A 9,431-nucleotide genomic window follows, 5' to 3' on the forward strand; every position below is an offset into this window, starting at 1 on the left:
GGCCATTCCTTTGTCTTGTTTTTCTCCACCCCAAACTAGCTATATAAAGGTCAGGGAAAAGAAGATTTTTCACTTCAAGTATATGCCTTATGTCTGAGTCAGAAACTTGGACTTTAGTTTCTAATGGATAGAAGGAATGTTAAAACTGTCAAGCACCCCCCAGGCAAATGAATTTTCTTGGGCTACTAGAGAAAATCATTGAATATACACACTACAAGGTGACCTATAAAATTGTGCAGTTTAACCAAACTTGAATCTGTTCAGCTCACTCAGTTTGACCTCCAGCTTGGACCCTGGATTGCCCCTACTTGTTACTATAGGTCCTGAGGAACATCAGTTTGATCTTTACCTAAGAAAGGGAAACCAATTGTCCTGGAAGGACCATTTCCAAACAAAGGAAGGTTGGAGAGGCAAAGCAATTAGCTGAGAGAATAAATTATTTAAAACCACAAGTCCAGGAATGGAGGATGGGACAGGGAGTTAGAATCAGGGAAAGTAGGGAGATCATATTTTAGAGACATCAAGGGAGAAAAAAGTAAAAATGATGAGAAGAAACTGCAATAAAATCATCAAAGGAAGATCAGAGAGGAGGCAAGTGAGGAGCATAAAATAAAAAGAATTTGCATAAAAAGGGATTAAAAAGAATTGAAAAAAATTACAAATTAAAAGATCTAATAAAGATTACTGGAAAATAAATGAACATGCAATAAGAAGGGTTCTGCATGGAACAATAAATACATTACAGTACTGCGAGGGGAAAACATCGCAGAGAAACCTCAGAGCGAAGAAAATAAGAGAGGAACAATAATTTAAAGTTCAGCCCACAGAGGAACCAAGAAGATGGAGATAAAAAGGATAAAGGAGGCGAGTAAGTGACAGATATTAATACAATACACAGAAGGCATGAGAGAACCATTCAAAGCAGGAAAGAACCAGGGTAGGTGACAGGCACAGGCACGACAGGAAATGCATGCTGCACATAGGCAGAGCTTCTTTTTTCAAAAAAAAAAAAAAAAAATCTGAGAAAGCATTCAATATTGCTTAGATAGCATTGACAGGATGATAAAGGTATTTTCAAATTTGTAATTAAGAGTTTATTCACGGGGATCCCTGGGTGGCCCAGCGGTTTAGCGCCTGCCTTTGGCCCGGGGCGCGATCCTGGAGTCCTGGGATCGAGTCCCACATCAGGCTCCCGGCATGGAGCCTGCTTCTCCCTCCTCCTGTGTCTCTGCCTCTCTCTCTCTCTCTGTCTATGATAAATAAATAAATCTTTAAAAAAAAAAAAAGAGTTTATTCACGCATAAAAGCAGCTATTGCAATATTAGAAAAGTAAAGTCGGGGACCTTTTTATCTTTGTAAATATCTAGAAAGCCAACTCTGTCTGCATGCACAATTTAACATTATCTACCTCCATGAAGGAAGTACCCTGGGATTTTGTATTCAAATATCAAGGGAAAATGGTTTTCATTTTTCTCTTCATTCATCTGACATGACTTTCAGGACACTTGGAAGAACAGGACTGGCTTCTAAGTATAAGGCTGTCAACAGCATGGTGATTTTCTTGCACTGTACACTTCCTCCGACTTCAAGACCCACGCAACATTCTAAAGTAGAAAAAGAATTGCCTCTGCCACAATGTCCAGGTGTCCCTGTCTCAAGTAGCTAAGTGTCAGCTACTTCTGGCATCCATTATTTTGGACATACCTATATCAGTGCAGCCTTCATAGGTATCAAAACTGCAGGCTGTTGCTTTGAGACAGAAGACTTCTCTCTCTCACCTAAACCATGTGTGGGGGGCTCTCTTCATTCCATTCCTTGGATAAGCCCAACATTATATTTCAAGAATCATCCAGATTTGAAGCCTCAACGAATGTTAGAATAGAAGGAGACTGGAAGTATCAAAGAAGCCCTACTCTTATTTCACAGATGGAGAAGTCAAGGTCAACAGTGATGATATGACTATCTTTATCCAAAGGTGTCTCTAATATATCAGAACCTTTCTACAGGTGGTTTATAAGGAACACATTGAAAACATGTTATTATATTTAGATGGATTGTGTAAAAAATAATCTCTCTAAACCTTCATAGGAAAGTAAAGAAATTAACATAAAAAATGAAGTGCTGTGAAGTACTTAGGTACATGGAAAGGTCAAACATATTTTATTGCGTTAGGTCCAGGGGCATCCAGTCTTCCTTGATTCTCAGTGCCCTTAATGTCTCACTAATTTTTTATGGCATTCTTGGGCAAAAAAAAAAAAAAAAAAAAAAATCCTAAAAAGTAACAAAAAATTAAAAACAAAAACAAAACAAACAAAAACACCTAGATGTTCAGTTTATTTAGAAGGAAAAAAGACAGGTTCAAATAACCAAGTACTTATTCCTTAACAGCCTATTAGCTGTCTGAAAAAGTAATACACATGAAATGAATGACAAAAAGATATGCTTATTTCATTCTTAACTCCAGTACTAATGGGATGTGTGCCCATGTTGGCCACTGCACAAATTCTCAGACTTGGAATCAGATTGCATATTGCCATCCTCATTCTTTTTCATGCCAGTTTTCACACCATATTTGATTTTTATCATACCTGCCAAAACAAAGGATATATGATATATGCCTTTGAATGGAAAGTAGCATGATTTTGGGTTGAAACTATGAACTACCTCTAGCTAATAAACAGTGTCTAGTAAATGTCAACTATTATTATTTTAATTTGAACATCTAAAATATCCCATTATGCCACTGTCAGCTCACTGTGGTGTCTTTGTGCCACTTTTGCACTGGGTTTGGGATCCACAGCTCAAGGTCCTTGCTTTGATCTTACAGGATTATTTATTTTTATTAATGATGACAAAGGGAAAGAGTTTAAACCCTGAAAATGAAATCAAACCAGCTACCTTCTCTATTATACTGTATGATGAACAGAAATTTTCTTGTCTCTATATTTTCAGTTAACAGTTTCCTAACCAGCCTGCAGGGTTATCTTCAGGTCTGGAGTCAATCTAGATCTGGACCAAAACTCTAAAGTCATCTAATTAGATCCAAACCATTGAATGCATATTCAAAATTTGTTTTCATTGCTTTGATGAATTTCCAAAGCAGGAGGCAAGAAAGCATATTCTATAAAATATGAAGAACAACTTCAACTAAATTCCTCCTAATAATCTAATCTATCTTCATAATAGTAGTATAGCATCACAGTAATTTCCATTCTAATACCTGCTTTGATCCTCACAACACCATGAGGTGGGCAAAGGCATCATCAGTACTTCTATTTGACCTACTGTGGCTTTATAATAAAAGTAGTAAGTAATCAATACAAAAATTGATACATCAGAAGGCTTTATTGCATACCTACCCTATATCATCACCATTATTCCCGAAAATGCAGGATTCAAGAGAAGTATGAAACATGCTTCCTCCCCTAAAGAAGATTTTATACTCACTGTTGTGAAAGAAGGTACACACACATAAAACAATTAACAAATTATTATAGGAGACAATAGCAGACAATTGTGTTACTGGAACAATTAAAGAATGGATCAACATATAATAACTGGCAGCTGTGCAGGGCTGACAATAAATACAAAGTGAGTTAAGCCAGAGAGAGATTGATGTGGCTGCAGTCATCCAAGAAGCTTTACACTCAGTGCTGGAAGGTCACTGGTTGAGAATCTCAAGGACAATCCAAGTCCACTTATCTAATTTGTATCTGGAATAACTGGAAGGACTGAAAATATTAAGAACACCCATTTTCAGTTACAGTTTTGTTATTGTTGTTAATAGTGAACTGGTAGCAAAGTTGGTGGTTACATACTACTCTTCATATGGCAATCAAGAGATTCTAACTACAAGTAGACTCAAATAGATGAATCTTTTTCTGTGATTTACTAGAAGTATATTTGGAGTTTAACACAATTAAAATGAGGGCAGGTATTTATTTTGTTTTGTTTTGTTTTGTTTTTAACTAGAGAAAATAGACAAATAATGAGAGAAAGGTGGATAAAAGAGAAATCCTGGAATCAGAATCAGAATTTATGCCAGCCAGATTTAGGAGGAATATTGCATCTCAAAAGTCAGCAATAAGTAAGGTACAGAAAACAATCAACTAAGTCAAAGACACTTTTGGACATGATTTGTATTACACTCTACCTGAGAGAGTAGACAGCATGTAATGAAGAAGCAAGGGAACAGATTCTGGATCTCTCCCCAGAGGCCCGATGGTTTGAGTGGGAATATAAGGTCTCCGATCTCACCATTAGATGAACAACGCAGTCATTGAAAAAAAAAAAAAAAGTTACCTTCTCATCAATTACTGTAAAATAATCAACTATCTCTTCCTCACCTCTTAAATGTCATAGTTCAAAAGCATGTGTGCCCACTTACGTCTTCTTATTCTACACTATCATCCTTGGCCATATCATCTACTCCTACATCCTCAGCTACCATCTAAAATTTAAATGCAAAAAATAAATAAATAAATAAATAAATAAATAAATAAATAAATAAAATAAAATTTAAATGCTACATGAGATACATGCCAACCTTTACTCTTAACCCAATTCAGTGGGGACTGAATATTGGGCATCTCTCTCCGGTAACTCAGTCTCAGTATGAATACATTTGAAATTATTGCTTTCCTCTGTCTGACTGTATGTATCTGTGTATCTCCAGTTTTGTGAATGGGGCATGATCTGCCCAGCCTCCCCATCAGAAGCCTTGGAGTCATTTCGATTCTTCTCTCCTGCTTATGGCCACATCCAATCATTCTCCTACCACTTCTCCTTTTCCTTTTTCTGCCTTCCATCTTTCCTTCCTTCCTTCCTTCCTCCGCCCCCCCTTTATTTTTAAGTTTATCGATCTGCACCAAACTGTACATATGTAATGTATACAATTTGACAAGGTTGAACATATGCATACACCCATAAGACCATAGCCACAATCAAGATAATGGACATATCAATCACCTCCAAAAGCTTTCTTGTGGTCATTTGTTTGTTTATTTCTTTACAGTGAAATATTTAACCTGACATTTGCCCTTTTGACAAACATAAGTGCATGATACAGTATTGTTGACAATAGGTTTTATGGATTATGACATATCTTTAGAACGAATTCATCAGGTACAGCAAACTATATACCAATTGAACAATGACTCCCCATTTCCCCCACCTCAAATGGTCATTGCAATAATTAAATGTAATTATCTATACCAAATGTAATGGAAAGAGGCCAGTATATACTATACCTTAAGTAAGTGTTACCTAGTATTGGCATTACTCATTATACAGGAAGAGATGATTGGGAGAATAACCTGTGGTGGGACCAGCTAGCCTTAAAAAGGTCACAACTCAAGCAATAATCAAATAAGGAAATTATATGGAAAGTTTTTTGATAAACATGATTTTTTAAAAATATGATGGAAATAAGGTTATATACTAAAATGGCATGGAAAAGACAAAGCACCACATGAATTCATGGTTTTAGCTAAATTCAACACAAAGGAATCCTAAAAAAGTCATTTTATAAAGGAAAATATAAAAGAAAGACCTTTAGCTTGGTATTGATTACACAATGACAGTGGATAAAAGTTATAAAGACAAATTATCAACTCATCCTTACAAAGAAAATGAACTTTAAGTTAAATGAATACGTGAATGAATGGATAGGTAGAATAGAATACATATTGATAAAAGGGAGTTAGAGTCTTAGATATAAAATGTTTTAATGAGAACACCTTTTGTTCTAAATGAGCTCAAAGTACTGAGATCACTGATATATAAGCAAAGAACTCTGAGAATGCATAAAGATGTGTAATGCAATTTTCAAGAAGTGGAAGAGGTGAATTTATTTAAATTGCTAAAAATGAGTTTGATATCCATTCTGGTCCACAGTTCAGAACTAACTACTAAAAGAGTATTTGTGGGCATTTAGGAAAGGAAGTAGGGATCTAATGAGAGAATAGATAGTATATTTAAAAGAAAATTATCTAGGACAAGGGAAGGGAGAGACTTGGTTTACTCTGACGATTATGTTCACTTTAGGCACCACTTTTTTAGAGTGATAATTTGGAGGCCAATTAAAATAGATTGGAATAACAGGGAGGTTCAAAGAAACACTTATGAGAAGAAATAGTTGGACAAAATTATAGCAAAATTATGTGCAATTTCTAAGGATTGTTATTTTATTGTTATTTTTTAAAACGCATTTCTATATAATCTTAAATATTTATGGAATAAGCATTAACTATTCCTTCCCTTTTTTAAATGTTTTTTTTCTGTTTTTAACACCTTTATGCACATGTAATTTGTATACCATATAATTCACCCATATATATAATGGGAGAAAATATTTGCAAATAATTTCTGATAAGGGGTTAATATCTAAAATATAAAGAAGTCACACAACTCAAAGGTTAAAAAAAATCCAATAAAAAATGTGCAAAGGATCTGAATAGATCTTTCTTCAAAGAAGACATATAAGTGGCCAACAGGCATATGGAAAAGTGTTCAACATCACTACTCATCAGGTAAATGCAAATCAAAAGCACAATGAGATCATACCTGACACCTGTTAGAATGGTAAATTGTCAATTTCTCCTCTCATTTCTATAAGGCTTTGGGGTCATGTATATTGATGCTTTGTTATTAAGTGCATACCTAATTGTAATTGTTCTATCTTTCTGGTGGATGAATCCTTTTATCACTAAATTTCCCTCCAATTCTAGTTACATTCTTTGTTTTGAAGCCTTTGTGTCATGTTAGTATAGCTACTCCATTTCTCTGTGGCTACTGTCTGCATGATATAATTTTTCTAGCCTTTTACACTTAATCTACTTTTATCTTCGAATCTAAAGTGTGACTCTTCTAGACAGCATGTAATTGGATTTTGATTTTTGTTGTTGTTGTTTTAATCCAGTCAGACAAACTCAGATTTTTGACTGGATTTTGTTTAATCCATTCACACTTAATATTATTTTTTATATTGTTGGATTTATGTCTGTTGTTTCAGTTTTTCTTTTGTATATGTCTTGTGTGTCATTTGTTCCTCTCTTATTGCCTATTGTTTTACATTAAGCAAAGATTTTCTAATATTAAATTTCTTTCATGATTTTTTCACTTTTTATAAAATTTAAGTTTTTACTGGTTACTCTACAGTTTGCCTTACACATCTTAACTAATCAGAATCAGTTTCAGTTTTCTAGTATCTTAATTTTAGTAAGACACATAAACTTTACTGACATATAGTTCTATTTCTTGTCCTCCCTCTATGAGATGATTATTGTATGCATTACATCTAGTAATGTTACAAACTGAATAATACACTGTGATAATTATAACTTTACACAATTTTGTCTTTTAAACCAGCTGAGAAAAGAGCAAGTATATGTTTATGACTTTTGATATTTTCTTTTATAACATTTCTGACAGATTCCAGTTGCTATCTCAACTTTGCTCTCGCCCACCATACCTTTCTTTACTTTTAATTATTATTTCCTTTTGTTCCTTAAATTTGTTTATTACAGCTACTTTCAAGTCTTTTTTCTTAAATATAGCATCTAGTCACTTTTCCAGGAAGTATATGTTGTGTGATTTTTGTTTGTTGTTTGTCTGTTTTTCTGGCATATGGATCATACTTTCCTGTTTCTGTGCATATTCTCTCTCTCTCTCTCTCTCTCTCTCTCTCTCAACTGGACATTTTAGATAAGATATTGTAGCAACTCTGAGTACTGCTCCCCCTTCTGAGGCTTGTTATTGTTACTTGCTTGTTCATATCTCTAGTACTAGTTACTTTAGTTACATATATCTCTCTTTTAATGTTAAACTTCTGATACTGTTCCTCAAGGAGGCATAGCTTTGGATATGTCCCAGAGCTTCCAGATAGAAGCATATCCTGGACAATCCTTGTTTTTAGCCTTTTGAGAGCCTAAGCTAAAAACCCAGACAAGGCTGCTGTGGACTGTGGGCCGCCGGGGTCGGTGAAGGATCTCAAGACGGCTGGGCGAAAACTTGCTCTAAAAACCATTGACTGGGTAGCTTTTGGGGAGATCATACCCTGAAACCAGAAGGCCATTGCTAACTCCCGGAAACCCTGGAATGAGATGCTTACCTCCAGGTTGGCTACTCTTACTGAGAAACCACCTGTTATCGACTGGGCTTACTACAAGGCCAATGTGGCAAAGGCTGGCTTGGTAGATGACTCTGAGAAGAAGTTTAATGCCCTGAAGATTCCTGTGCCAGAGGATAAATACACTGTCCAGGTGGATGCTGAGGAAAAAGAAGATGTGAAAAGCTGTGCTGAGTTTTTGTCCCTCTCAAAGGCCAGGATTGAAGAATATGAAAAAGAGCTGGAGAAGATGAAGAACATAATTCCATTTGATCAGATGACCATTGAGGACCTGAATGAAGTCTTCCCAGAAACCAAATTAGACAAGAAGTATCCATATTGGCCTCACAAGCCAATTGAAAATTTATAAACTTGAGGAGAAAGCCTCGGCCCTCATATTATAAACTTTGGACATTAAAAATAATCATATGGTAAAAAAAAAAATGGCCAAGCCCACTTAGACTTCTCACTTACTCACCTGAGAGTTAAAAAATGAGTTTTGTTTAAGCCACCATATTTGTGATTATTATGTGTTAATAGAAAATTGATAGGGTTAACCAGTCTCCAGTATTATCCTATTCTAATCTATTCTCTGAGGAATCTTTCTAAAAGGGAAATCATATGGTCATTCTTCCTTGCTTCCCAGCAACTTTAGAAGAAAATTTGAATTTAGCATAACATCCAAGGCCTCACCAAATACATCACCTTGCTCAAATCGAATGGTGAATTTGCACCCTTTTACTAAGCTAGGCTGCCATCCATCTCCATGTGATGGTACAAAACACTCTGGTCCCTGCATGAATTTAAAATGAAATGTGAACTCTTTACTTTCATCAGTTAGCATCTACAGTCTGCTCTTCCCCTCTACTTACTGAGTTTATCTAGTATCATTTTCCTCTTGCTTACTACACTCCAGATGCACATGTTTTCTTCATGTAGCCTTTGGATTTCCTCTTCCCTTGATTGAAATGCTTTTTCCAGGTCATTGCATGGCTGGATAATTCCTTGTCATTCAGATATTACCTTAAATGGCACATCTTCAGAGATGCCCTCCATGAATACTTCATCTAAAAGAGCCCTGAGGTCACTCTCACATCATCCCATTTTACTTTAATCATACCACATAACTACTGATATATTTTCTTGATTATTTTATTTGCTTCTTTCCACTCCCCCACCAACATATAAACACACACACACACACACACACACACACACACACACACACACATGCTAAAATACTGGCTCTATTAAAACAAATACCTAGATCATCTTGTTTAACTACATCCTTACTTTCTAGAAAAAATCACATAGTAGGCACTCA

The 9,431-nt window shown here is 35.4% G+C and overlaps 1 pseudogene; it reads left to right on the forward strand.

The window, feature by feature from the left end:
* Positions 1-840: 840 nt before the first annotated feature.
* On the forward strand, positions 841-8,477 carry LOC140604504 (ATP synthase subunit d, mitochondrial pseudogene; annotated as a pseudogene).
* The last annotated feature ends 954 nt before the right edge of the window (positions 8,478-9,431 follow it).

Source organism: Canis lupus, chromosome 15 (assembly GCF_048164855.1).
Source record: "Canis lupus baileyi chromosome 15, mCanLup2.hap1, whole genome shotgun sequence".
Lineage (NCBI taxonomy): Eukaryota > Metazoa > Chordata > Mammalia > Carnivora > Canidae > Canis > Canis lupus.